Raw genomic sequence first — 14521 nt, 5'->3', positions numbered from 1 at the left:
TAGCTGCCTTTTTTGGTATTCCAGAGTCTGCCTGAGAAGAGTCAGATGTGAAATTAGGTTTCCTGTACTTTAATAGATTAATTTAGTTTGAACTAAAAATGAGGGCACGTGTACTGTCGGGAGCCAAGAGGCCTCAAATGACATATGTCTCCCTTTTAATCCTTTTTTTGTGTGCTTGGTGAGTCTAAACATTGATTAAAATGTGTTTTCTCCAAATTTCAAAAGCTTACCACTAGAAGCAACCCTGCTGATCACACTGGGTTGCAAGGATATAGAAACTGGTATCTATGATAGTCTGACGATACCTTCAAATACCAGAAGGAGTCATAAGGCTTCTCACCAATTTTTCTGTCATCTCCTTTTTCACCTGTAAATCCCTTCCACATTCAGCAACTCAGTGATATGTTTGGGAGTGGACAGAAGTCTCTTCCTGCCAAGCAGAGTCTCAAAATCTTACAAATAAAACATAAACCTTGTTTATCCCACCTGCTCTATATTTTGGGAGGTGGCACTGGCTAACCCACTGGGTTTATGGCACAGGTTTTTCTGCATTGGCTCTCTGGCTGCAGTCATAAAAACTTCCATTAAGCTAGTCCTGTTACGATCAGTCACCAGGTATCACCTACTCAAGCCAATGGCAGAGCACCAACTGAGGGTGCATCCCAAGTCTTCTCTCAGGGCCATGTTGTATGGTTACGTATTGACACTATCTCCTGCGGTGAAGCAAACTCAAACCTAGTTTTTAATAAAGTGTTATTTCACACTGTTAAGAAATGCACCTTCCCCAAAGCACTGCCACGCTGTATCAACTTACTGCTTCACCCAATCATAATAAAAGATAAAAAGTCCCAGCTCTTGTGCTGCTTGTGGCTTTTGCTGGCCATGGTTATCTCCCCTGGTTTCCTCGCCTCTGACCAATATGTTTTTGTGGTCACCCACAGACTCAGCTGCTAAGCCCACAGGGGCAAGGTCCCTCCACCTCTGGAAGCCCTGAGCAGACCAAGCCCTGGGGCCAGCAGGAGCCCCTGCGTGGTACCACACTCATTGCCATCACCTCCTCCTCCTAGCTGGCTGGAAGGAGGCGAGAGTTTCCAGCTCTCTTGTCCTCCTTCCTTTTTAAAGTGGAATTTCAAGGAACTGTGTCAAGTCAACAGTCTGGGACAAAGACAAAAAAACCCAACACATCAGGAACACCCTGGAATTTCCTAGTGATTGCTGATAGCAGATGAAAGCCGCTGAAGGACAGCATCAATGATTACGAGGATTAATGTTTCTTTCCATATGAATACTACTGAGGGAGGAGAGCCTGTGTGCCTTGAGAGAGCAGCATTCCTTTGTCTTGCTCATCTGCCCCTCACACAGACCTTTCTCTGTTTTTAAAATCCAAAAACGGCTTGTAAGAAAATAAGTCCTCCCAGCCTCACAGCTTGTGTCGCTATTCTAAGCCTGTCCTCTGAAGGCTGGTCAAAATTAAACTGACAATATTTCTGGTCTTTTCCCTCCCCTTTTTTCCCCCCTCTGCTAAAGGAACCCCATTTTAATTATTATTTAGGAAAAGACAGCTGCTTCCTGTTTGTATCATTAATTTATTTTGTTTCCTGAAGGGAAGCTTTAGTGAAAAGAATCTGTGGATAGCTGGAACGTCTCACAAAATATCACTGGCTGCACGGGCCAAGGTTAAATACAATAGCGAGGTTTATTTTTAAATGATTATTATTTTTCTAAGTCCATGCCAAAGCAGAGTCTAAAATTCTAGCACATGTAACTAAGCTTTTACAGTAAATTCTGCCTTTCCTACATAACTCCCCAGAAGGGAGACGGGCATTCTTAGTTACAACAAAAGCTAAAACAACAATTTCCCTCCAACTATTATGAAAACCAAGGCCAGAGGGAGACAAGGTGCGGTTCCCTTTCTCCAGTTTCTCAAAACCTCACACTCTGGTGAATCTGATATGCTGAAATCATGCCTGGCCATCATGATAGCTTTTTACAATGAGATGAGTGGCTCGGTGGATGAGGGGTGCACAGTGGATGACTTTTATGCCAATTTTAACAAGGCTTTCAACACTGTCTCCTATAACGTCCTTATAGACAAACTGATGAAGTATGGATGACATAAATGAACAGTGAGGTGGCTTGAAAGCTGGCTGAACTGCCAGCATTAAAGGATTGTGATCAGTGACATGAAGCCCGTCTGGAGGACAGTCACTAGTGGTGCACCCCAGGGGTTGATAAGGGGGTCAGCACTGTTTAACGTCTTCATTAATTACCTGGATGATGGGACTGAGGACACCCTTGGCAAGTTTGCAGGTGATACAAAAACGGGAGGAATGGTTGATAGGGCAGATGGTTGTGGTGCCATTCAGAGGGACTTCAGGAGGCTGAAGGTATGGGTCAACAGGAATCTCACAATGCTTAAAGGGAAATGTGATGTCCTGCATGTGGGGTGGAATACCCTCAGACACCACTATGAACCAGGGGCTGACTATCTAGTTGGAAAGCAGCTCTGCAGAAAATGACATGAAGGTCCTGGTGCACAACAATGAACCAGCAATGTGGCCTCGTGGCAAAGATGCCAAGAGCATCCTGGGCTGCATTAGGAAGAGCATTGCCAGCAGGTTGGGGGAGGTGATCCAGCACTGGGGAGATGAGTCCAGTTCTGGGTGCCCCAGTACAAACCATGGATGTGCTGGAACGAGTCCAGCAAAGAGGCCCAAAGATGATTAAGGGATTGCAGCATCTGTCATATAAGGAGAGGCTGAGAGAGCTGGGACTGCTCAGTCTGGAGAAGAGAAGTCTCAGGGGAGGATCTTATCACTATGTATAAATATCTGAGGGCGGGGGTGTGGGGGGGGGAGGAAAGATGGAGTCAAACTTCCCAGTGTTGCCTAGTGGCAGAATGAGAGGCCATAGGCACAAGCTGAAAGAAAGGAAATTCCATTTAAAGATTAAAAAACCCACTTTTTTTAGCTGTAAGGGTGGTTGTACACTGGCATAGGTTGCCTGGAGAGGCTGTGGAGTCGCCATTCTTGGAGATACTCAAACCCCAACAGATCAGGGATTTGGACCCACTCTAGCTGACCCTGCTGGAGCTGGGGAGTTGGAGTATATGATCTAATGAAGTGCCTTCAAACCTCAGCTACTCTGTGATCTTGTGAACCCAAGACTGTGACAAGAGGACCAGGAGCAAATGAGGTGCCAGAGCTCTTCCAGAGCAGTGGTGAGACATGAGTCATACCGTCAATGCCATTATTGACTATGCGAGGAGCTGTGAGCTCCACCTCGCACCGAGTCAGGTCTGTTACAGCGTTTTTCAAGGCTATTAACACCATTCATTCCCAAGCCCTTCACTCAGCCCCCATTCAACATCTCACTGTTTTGGCATCCTCCTCCTTTCCTTTAATTTCAGATGAGAGGTGCCCACTGGCCCCGGCAGCTCCACTGCTGTCCAGTCTTCCTGCTACAAGCTGTTATTTGGCACCAGCACTATTGACCTTTTCATGAGACCAAAGATTATGGGAGGTTTTATTTATTGCACATGAAGTAACCCCTTGCCCCCCGCCCTGTTTTTCCTGGTTTCCTTTCTTATGTTTGGTTCTCTCCTTCACTAGGAGCTTTCACATGCAAAGTTGCTTTGATGGCAACCACTACTTGAGAAAGAAAAATTGTACAAGACCTTTGTTCTACTCTCTCTTCCTATACTCAGTATAGCTTAAAATTGAATAAGGAATATTTGTTTCCTTAGAAGAGTATTTAATGCTGCAAATTCAGCCATGAGAGGTAGGATATGCTAAGATATACTCCAAAGAATGGGGTTGTAAAGGCGTAATAACAAAGGAGGCACAGTTTTATATATAGGGAAAGCTATACATTATTCCTTGCACATCCAATAACTAAAATGACTAAGGTTTGCTGCACCCTTCCCTTGGAAAATAATGTCATCCTGAAGTGAACGCTTAGTTCAGCAAAGTCAAAAACTGCTGAAAAGTAACTTTTTAACAAAAGTACCAGATAACTTTTGGTCTAAGCTAACATTGCTGACAGCAAGCTGGTGCAGGATTTTCAGCAGAAAGCAATTGCTGCACATGGGCTTGTGTAGAGAAAGAAAGGTAGGGTGAGCAATGTGCTTGAGAAGGCATGTCCTCCTACTCCACAGAAGCGTGGCACCCTTCAGCTGCACATGATGAGCAGAATGAATGAATGAGTACTGCAACCGCACGCAGAATTAATTTCAGTCACATCCCAGGAAATGGTTCTTTCGCTGGGAACGAAGTAATACTACAATGTGCATTAACAAGCATTCAGGGCAGGCAAGAACCATCATTTAAAATTGTGATTGAATTTGAGGTTCGCCCCCCTGGGGCTAACTGCAACCAGCTGAGATGGTTTCCAGTGTTGTCTGCAGCCGGTACTGGGTCATGGCTCACGCCCCACCGGTTAACACATGCAATGCTGCTAAGCCATTTCCCAACAGCGCCTGCACTGAACTGAGCTCCCACTGCACTGCCACAGCTGGGTGAGGCAGAGCCCTTGAATTATAAAAGACTTGAACTTCCTTTTTATCCAGGAGATGGGTGGGAGTCTTTTGATGGTACTATTTCCTGCTGGAGGGACAGAATTAAGAAGAAAAATAAAACTTTAACCTCTTCACTCAACTATGGAGAAGACGGTCTCGCCATTGGGCAAGGTTTATTCTGCTGGGAAGCTTGGGCTATTCCCACCCTGGGTATAACACAAGGTCAACAGCAGCAGTCTCCAGGAATATTAATCTTTCACCCCTCAGACCGTGCCATGGGTAATTAATCACTTGATTGCATAACTTCTTGTAAGACAGGAAAAATAAGCTGCCTTTGCCAGCTTTTTGGACAAGTTATTTCACATACATTTGAACTTTCTTCCAGTACTTGTTGGGTTTTGATTGCAATGAATGAATCGCATCCAAACCCTTTCCCAGCTGCAGAGGAGCCAGACAGTGTGGAGGTGCACGACGTCCCAATGCAACACTGGGGAGTGGGTCACTGTGCTGTTTTGGGGGGATCCCTCCAGTGTCCCAATGGATGGGGGAAGGTACAACACCCAATGGAGAGGCTCAGTCAAGCGGGGAGAGCAGAGCACCGCATTACCCTGTGTTTTACATCTGTGTGTAATTGAAAGCAGGATCTGGCCAAGTTGCTGTTGACTCCAGAGAGCTGGAACTTGCTTAAGAGCAAGGAAATCCTGGAGTTTAATCCTAGAAAGTGAAGTTTTGTTTTGCTATGATCACCTGGGATGTACCACTGTGATGGGCCCAGCTGCAGGAGACCTTCAGGCCCTGGAGATCATGTAAAGCTGTGAAGGGTGTTGAGCCAAGTGCATTGCTGGAGTGGCTGAGTATCAGCTAACCCCATCTCCCCAACATGCTGCGGGACTCGCTCTTCCTTTCTACAGCTTTATTAAATGGCAGGGAAAAAGCAAGATTTTCTTTAAAGACATTTTATATCCTATGGTAACAAAATGGGAGACAATGCCCAGAGGCTACCTTGTGCCTCAGGCTCACACGGACACCAACCAGCCCACTTCCAACCCTGAGTCTCCAACTTTGGGTGGAGAAGGCATCCCTCTGTGCCTCAACGCTGGTGCACCCTTCACCACCCCACTGCTGCTCCCCAAAGCAGGTGGTGGTCATCCTTAAGCACTTTGGATTGCCCCAGCTAAATATTCAGTGGAGCTTCACTCTCACCTTTCAGTGGCTGAGACCACTTTCTCCCCCTTCAGCCTGAGGCTAGTGGTGATACAAAGGGGCTAAACCATGGAAGAAGTCATGAGTTAAATGTTCTCCTGAGTTCTCAAGTGGAGGGCCCTCGGTGATGCGCTGAGAGGGAAGCTGAAAAAAACTTAGTGGCCACAAGAATCAGAACTGGACCAGGCTGATGGATGAAAGCGCTGTTCTTTAACAGCTCCTGGAAAAGCAGTCAGGAAGCTTGGTTTGAAAGCTTTCCTGCAAAGATCACTTTATCCTTTGGCTCTAGTTAGCCCTTTCATAAAAACGGAGAGAAACATTTCCCTGGATTAAGTGTTTTGAGATCCTTGCAGGAAAGATGCTAACAAAGCGGATGCCTCAGCTATTAAGCGTTACTGCATGTTACAAATGTTACGGGTGACACGTGGGAAACCAGCACAGTGAAATGCAATTTTCCAAAGCCACAATAAGTGGGGACAAGAGAGCAGAGCGGAAATCCCATGAACACGCAAGCACGCTGCACCCGCTGCTCTACAGGGTTGTGCTTGCACCTCATCTGCTTAACCTAAGGCTTCTTGGTGCTCCCCTTCCCCAATGTCCCTAAACATCTCTGGAAGGAAGGAGGCAGAGAACAGCTCCTCACTTGTCCAGGGCACTAGAGACCTCCAAGAAACACCCTACACCTTTTTAGCTGGTTACTCTGCCTTATGCTTCATGGAGTAAAACCATCTATCAAGCGAGCTGCGATGAGAGCTCTGATGTCTTCCCGGCTGTGTACATTAATGTGTGCTCCTCACCGTGCAATGTGTGGCCACAAGTGGCTAACGCTCCATCTGTCCATAGTTAAAGGACTATCAAGAATAGGTCATCCACATGAATTTCCTCCAAATCTGGTATTGCACCAATGTAATGACATGATGCTGCTGAAATACAGACAAAACCAAGGCCAGGCACAGCTATTCCCCAGGTACTGTTCACATGAATAAACAAGATAAAGCCTGGGAAGAAAAGTGCAGGAAACGGTTCTATTTACAGCTTGATCACACATCTTCCAAAAGCAACTGAGCCAGCTGGACAACTTACTATCTTCAACCACTCTCCTGCTGCAGGATGCTGCCCCTCCGGATTGGTTGGCAACGAACTGAAAGTAGCTTAGAAAGAAACCGCCCAGGCAGTTCAGACAGCATATCAAAAAAAACCCACCCAAAACTTCCAACAGATGACGGTGAGATGCAGGTAAGGACAGAATAGAGGGGCTAATGCCTTCAGCCAAAAGGTGAGTAACGGCAGGCAGCTAGATGATTTTGAGGCAGCAGCCAAAGAACCAGTAGGAACCAATTCACCCAAATATCTCACGGCTCATGGACCATGAAGCATTCCAGTTTCCATCTGTGGAAACCCTGCTGCCAGCTCAGTTTCCTGGAAGGAGAATCTGCTTAAACCAAGGTTTAGTTGCTCCTGTGACAGGCGATGTAGAACTAGCTTAGGTCAGAACTTAAGAGTCTCAAAGTAACTGTAAAACTTCTTAAGAAATAATACTTCATGGTTGCTTGATCAGTGCAAGAAAGCTTTACACATCCTTTTCCTTGTTTTCTCTACAACTAATGGAGGAGAAGGAAAGAGGAACAGCATAGTTTAATTAGTTGGGGGAATAGCCTTATATGAGCAGCTACAGAGGCTTTGGGACAATAATATGCCATAGATGGGTGCAAATCAGCTAAGCTACGTTAAAAAAGGAAACAGCCATTTCAGTTGACACAGTTAACAGCACTTGCACTTGAAGTATCCAAGCTGACCAAGCCAAGGATTGTGTTTTCTTGAGCAAAATTCAAATAGACAGCTGAAGGTGTCGTTGCTGGTCACTGCTGTGTGGCAATCTTATCTTGACTCTTGACCAGTGGTGGAGAAAGGTGGCTTTCAGCAAGGTGTCCATCAGCACCAGATCCCCGTGCCTCTTCTCCAAGAGGCTGAATGTCAAAGTCCCATGATCTGGGTTTGAAGGAATTGCCTTGCTAAGGTCAGGAACTAATTTTTTTTCCTAGCTGATTGCAAATCAAATGTTCTGATTCAATAAAGTAAAGGTTAAATCACCCTGGATTTTGCACACACTTGTAAGAGTGTGCGGACATATGAGTGTAGGCAGGAATTGTTGAGGACAGCGTAATTGGGAAAGCTTCAGGTTGCATAATGTCTGGAGTCTGCAAGTTAATATGGGACTGCTGCTGCCTCATGCATTACAAATTTTCCTGAGCAACTTTGTAAAGCATTGGTGGGGTAAAGGAAGATTTTGCTTTTTTTATTTACAGAACAGTTTAGCCAATGAGGCAACTGAATCAGTGGCTTTGGTGGGACACCCACTGCCCATGGCAGTGTCCCAGAAATAAAAATATGGAGTCCATTCTGGAAGTGAGAAGAGACAGCTGCGAGTGCACTGTAATGCTTGTAGCTGAAGGTCATGATACAATGTTGACTTTACTGATTGTTTTTTCTCCTTAGGTTCTTAATGTCTAAATACCTGCCAAACATTTTCATTGCTACCTGTTTACTAGGGAATGGAGAAGAAATATCTCAAGATTATTTCCAACTTAGACAACATGTTGTTGGGTATCCTCTATGGAGGACAGTGTTTTAGTCAGATTGCATTTACCTTCTACTCTTACTCGTTCACTTTGTTTGAGCTTCTACCAAGTATTTTTCCCATTCGTCCTAGAATCCTGCCATTTACGTAAAGGTTTTGACACAAAAACTAGGAAGGATGTGAAGACTTAGCAGCAACCTGCTAGTACTAGACTGCATGGCATTGTAAGGGCTTTCCTCTCCCATGGTTTGCACAGAAGTGGAGAAGGGCCTTACATGACTTCACAGTGAAGACTTCAAGAAAGTGAATGTCCCCACCAAACCAAGCATATCATTTAAAAGAGCAAAATAAATAGTTCCTTGAGCAAGATCTTCAGGGTGTTACTATACTAGCAAAAGGCTGTTTGGGTCATGATTGTCACTGCTGGCTTCCTTTCTTCAGGCACAATTTACCTCTAGCAATGGAATTCATGCAGGTAGAAAAGGATTTGCAGAAACACATGTATCTTTCAAGGGATACCCATTAATTATCTTACCTCCTATATATTCTAGTCCAGGCAGTTGAAAATAATAAAAAACAAACCCTCAAGGAACTTTTCTTAAAATGAACGCTGTGAAGACATCAATGCACTAGGCTGGATGGGTGAGCTGTGAATTTGGCTGCAGAAGCTCAGTAACCAAGAAGAATCAATATTTTGGTTGGGAAATATTCAAGTCGCTGGTTTGGTTGGAAACACTAGACATCCAGTTTTTCTGCTAGGTGCCATTAACCCTCTCACCTTCCACACCCCAGTCTATGCCCATTTGAACTGAAGGCCCAGTCTGCAAGTTGGACAGGGCACAGCTGTGCAACAGCATGGTGGATTGGCCAGGGTGGAGAGTCCCCTGCTAGCCTGGCCACACAGTCACTGTTTGGGTGTCTCTGGGTCTTTAAGTGACTCCACTGGCTTTGGTGGCATGGTATTCTGCAAAAGAAAATGTATTTAGCCCACCAACCTGACCTTTACAGAGCAGCTGCTTCCTGTCTCCACTGCTGGCTGCTCACTAAAGGGCTCCAAAATGAAAAAAACCCCACCAAACATCTGTCTCTTGGCCCAGAGCTTTGGGTATTCATAAGACAAAGTTGGTCATAAAATTGTTGCCATGCCAATCAAGGGGAGCCTAGGATCTAACCATAACCTTGGCACCACAGTCCCACTGTCATACCCCCCACCACTCCAGGGTGCGGTGCCTTTGCTTCCAGCCCTTTGCACGCCAGGGAAAATGGAGGCAAGACGAGTAAAAATAGGCATTAAACATAGGACAATTGTTGCCATTGCATGATAGCAACCTCACCTTCCTGCTGCTGTGGAGATGGCACATGGAGGAGACTTGGACTGTCCCACAGCCTTTCTTGGATCACTTTGTAGGTGGATATATTTTCTGCGGAGTGATACACATACTTTTTCAAGGAGAGAGTTTTTGTTTGCCAAAATACTTCTGGAGCCTGTGCAAACCTTCCTGTCAACCCAAGTGCTCACATACGTGCTTATATTGCTATTCATACCCCCTTGCAATCAACACAGCTCCTGTAGCACCAAGGAGAGCTTGGTGTGTCAGGTTTTCAAACATGAAACCCATCATGAGCAGTCTGTCTGCCAGCAATTCATCTTTGACATAAATGACCATGGGTTTTCCTATTCAGTCAGTCATCCTGTCATCCTCTGGCTGTCGGAGCACAATCAATGTATCTGCAACCAGACATTAAAAAAAAGAAGCTCTTAATTCTCTTTGACACCCACAAAAAGCTGAAAAGTGACCAGTGAAAGAAGAAAACTCCACTTGGTCAGTAATTATTCTTTTTCTTTTTGCAAACCATGTGTTAAAAATGCTTTCCTGCCCAAGGAGACTTCATAGGAGGGAAAAGTAAAGCTAAGTTACAACTTCTTAAAAATAGGACATAGTGTTTTATAATTCTTTCCCTCCCCCCATTACTGTGCAGAGCCACCCCACCCACATGAAACTGCCGTCTGACTCACTGTTGTGTCTCGCTTGGAGAGAAAGGCTTTCCACCCATGGGGGCACCTGGTCAAGAATATGACATTCAGGGTGGTGTTGCCTCTTTACACTTTGAATAATTTTAAATAGCTTTATATCTATGACTACAGGGACCTTCACATAGGCATAAGCACTACCAATGGAAGAGACATGTTGTCATATCCTTGCAGTAAGTAAAGAGATCAGATCTTCTGGAAAATTAATCTTCTTGGGCCAAGCTGACTCAATGGCTCGGACAATAAGACATCTCTTCTGTATTGGTTCATTTGCAGTGTTACACTCCTCAGGCAGTAAGTTACCCTCTGCTATTCTGGGAACACACATTTGACCTCTGTTACAGGGGTTTATTGTCAACATGTGTCCACTGGGAGCCTCAGCAACTTCTCCCATTGTCTATTGTCTTATAAACAGGCTTATAAAAGCGCTGCAGGAAAGCCAATAATGCACCAAAGTGGAAATTGCTGGTAACTCAAAAGCTTAACTTTCAACTTCTACGTCTTGCAGTGGTAGGAGAGGTGAAGCAAGGGGGAGGAATATACAACTTGCTTTCCTTTGTGTCCCTACACCCTCACACGTAGCTGTGGTGGGATGCAGAGCTGCCATGCTGCTGCAAGCTTGCTCAATGCGTGGCGAGGAAGAGTCCACTGACACCAAAAGCACTGTGTGAACTGGGGTTACTGGCCTCCAATGGCTTCAAGGGGGAAAACTAAAAAAAGGGAGAAAAGCTGGTGGCAAAGAAACTTTGCTGGCTGACCCTAAAGCGAAGTGTAATTTCTTCTTTACCAAAACTCCCAGTTTGTGGCTGGGCTATTGTAGTAAGCACAGAAAAGCTGTTTTTTTACAGTTAACAACACTGAAGTCATTCAGCTTAATGCATGAATGAAACAAACCCTTGGGAGCGTGTTCACCCAAGGGAAGGCAGCATCCTTAGGAAATAACCAGTGAGATCAGTTGTCGTCTTCAGTTCCATAACATTCAACCTCCAAACTGTGATGTGCAGAGGCAGAATCCCCTCTGATTTTTGAGATGGTCCCACCACTTCCAATTTTCTGCTGTGGCCAGGCAAACAAAGGACATTTGCAGGCATGTTTGGGAAAGAGAGCCAAGCTCCTCCCCACGCAGAGCAGAGCAGAGTAGAGCAGAGAAGCATCCGGCACCCGAGCAACAGGCAGGGATGAGCCAGCAGCTAACCATTTTTCCTGGGCCACCAGACCTGACAGAAGGGAAAGGAAAGGAGAAAATAGGACAACCAAAGACTTACATTGGTGTTGCTGCCAGAGGTCGCAGGGAAGGGGACACTTCATCCCTCAACAGCCATTGGTACGTTCCAGGGCTAACCAGATGCCAGATGGTGGGATACGCTGTGCTGTCAACCAGTAATGCTCAACAAGGACAAGGGGAAGCCATGAGTGTGACCAGGGTTACACAACCACGAAAAGAGCAGAATTAAAAAAAAAAGTAAAAAAAAAAATCATTTAACAAAGAGGAAACCAGAGGGGAAACCCTGAAGAGACAGACAAGCTGCTGTGGACTCCACCAGCCATCCCTGCCACATCTTTTCCCACATGCCACCAAGGATGGTGAGGTCAAGGAAGAGTTTTGAGCCTCTTTTTGTATTTTTAACGCACCTGGTGCTCTCTTGCCCTTCGTGAAACCTTTGCCTTCCTCTGAGTGCTGTCAGTGCCGACACACCATCCAATATTGCAGCAAGCACCCTCACTGGGTGCGCCCCTGAACTGGGCTCAGTGATGTCATGGTCTGGGAGAAGAGGACTGTGGGGCAGCCCTGGACAGTCCTCCTGTCTGCACATTGCCCTCTCCACTGTCCCTGAGCTGTTTACTGCCCATGGTCATGCCTCTTTCACCAGGAAAGCAAAGGGCTCCCATCCCAACAGGGACCATTTAAAAGTTGCTCAAGAGCCTGCAAAGGTTATGTTGCCTCGATCTCTGAAGGCAAAGCAGTTTTAGCTGGAAAAGAAAGAAAAACACCCAACAGCAGCAGCAACAACAACAAAAAAAGAACAACCCATGGTGTTTGTTTACAAGAGCACATTCATTGGTGTCTGGAGGGTTGACTCAGTCTAAAATGAAAAGGGCTGGCACCAGGCAAGCTGTGCTGATAAACAAGTCCATCTCCCGCCATGGGGTGGTCCGAGAGCTGGCTTTCCTCACCCCACCAGGCAGCCCCAGCCTCCTCCCTCAACGGACCCTTCCCACCCCGGAAACCCTGGGGAACCATGGCTTTGGGATACTGATGGGCAAGCAGCTGCCACCCTTCACTACGCAGCCCTTGCCGAGTGGAGAAGGGTCTTGGCATGAAGAGCTGCAGTTAGTGTCTGCTTGGGCATCCCCATGAAGGAAACGGGGAGCCTCACACCTGTGTCCGCTTTGCTCTGCAGGGCTGTGCCCCTCCTTGGTGCCTTGCAAGCCTGGCTGCACAGAGGAGACCTAAACTAAGCTTGCTTGGCACAGAGCAGAGCAGAAATTCCCACAGAGCATGCCAGACCTTGTCCAACTCCATCTGCAGCCATTTCACCAACCACAACTGTACAGACAAGACAGAAAGGTTGTGTTTCAACTGCTCCTGGTGCATAAGACGTCATCACATCGTGCAGCCTCGTTCAGTGGTCAAAGGGACATGGAAACACCACGTGCTAGCCACGTGCTAAGGTGGGTACAGCATATGTGTAAGGAAGGCTAAATAAAAGCATTTGGGGGCTCTTGTAGTCTCAAAAATAGCATCTGCCATTGACTGTTCATCCCAACATACAGTTGTACTCAAGTACAACTCACCCAGCAGATGTACAATTAATTCTATATTAAAAACACCTCCAAAAGATTAACACCCAGCTACTTTCTACAGTGCCTCTTTTAGCTGTTATTAATATCTGAATTTTGGAGTTACTAATGACTTTACCTGTCAAAATACTATGTTGCTTCTCAAAAGCATGGTCAACTTCCTTAAACTGGGCAAATGCAGATTTGCCCTGAGCAGTGAAAAGAAACACTCTCAGCCCAACAGAAACTGTGTCCATGTCATGACACAGGTAAGGAGAAGTGGTATGGGCTTTTGAAGGGGAGATATTGCCTGGCTTCAAGACTATCCCTATCTTCATGACCACCATATTACCTTCTGGTAAGTGGGTATCCAGCTTTGGTCCTACAACTGCATTATTCAGCTGATCCTCTCTCGGCTCTGATTTCATGTCTGCTTAAAACTGCTTTACTATTAAACCATGGAAGTAAAGCAGCTGTTCGGACCCTAAAACTTAAAAACCTTGAGAGTCACAAATCTTCCATTTGTGCCTTTCTTATGTGGTCCAGACACATTTTTCAGGCTTGTAGCATTGTCTGAACCCCATTTTCCTTTATTTTGCCTCTGAAATTGGCACTGAAGTCTGTTTGCACTATGTAATCAAAAGGTATATTTGTCGCCACAGCACTACATCTCACATGGAAAATGGTTTCTCTCATTTCTTCCCCCTGTAATTCTCAGAGTGGCTTGGCACTCTCATGGACAGGTGCTTAAGAAATGCTGATATATGGCAATTTTATGTTATTGCATGAAGCTGAAACTTGTTTGCAATACTGATATAACAGAGGACTACTACTGTGCTTCAACTAAACCTTGGATTTATTAACAGCACGCAGGCTGGGAACATGAATGGCTGGCCAAACTGCATCCTTTAGCATCTGTAGGAAGACTTTATGAATTAAGCCCCCCTTATTCCATTAAGAAATGATTTCAGAAATCCAGAGCACAAGTGGCGAGAGCTGGTTGGCTATCAGTGACATCAGACGCATGTCAATAATATTACTTAATGGGTTTTCCTTGTCTTTATTCATAAGTTCCATTTCATGCAGCCGTTGCCCCAATGGGTAATTATTACACTTTTTGGGTGGTTTTACTCTTTTGGCCTTTGGCCTCATGCCTCAGAAAACCACCCAGGGTATCCAATCTCATAGAAAGGCTTTGTGGCCAGTTGTGCTTTCTGGAGTAAGTACTTTTTTTTTTTTTTTCTTTCCCCTAACTTAAATAAGCCACGTAAATGTTTCAAAATATCCTTGGTTTCCATCAGTCCTACGACATCATTGCCCACCCCAACTAAGAGCTATGCCCCGTGTCTCTGGCTGGCTGAGGAAATCAGCGCCGGTAGGATGCTCATTTTTCTTGGAGGGGAATAACTGA

The sequence above is a fragment of the Accipiter gentilis genome, chromosome 17 (assembly GCF_929443795.1).
Source record: "Accipiter gentilis chromosome 17, bAccGen1.1, whole genome shotgun sequence".
NCBI lineage: Eukaryota > Metazoa > Chordata > Aves > Accipitriformes > Accipitridae > Astur > Astur gentilis.
The sequence above is the reverse complement of the archived record's forward strand: the minus strand, read 5'-3'. Positions refer to the sequence as shown.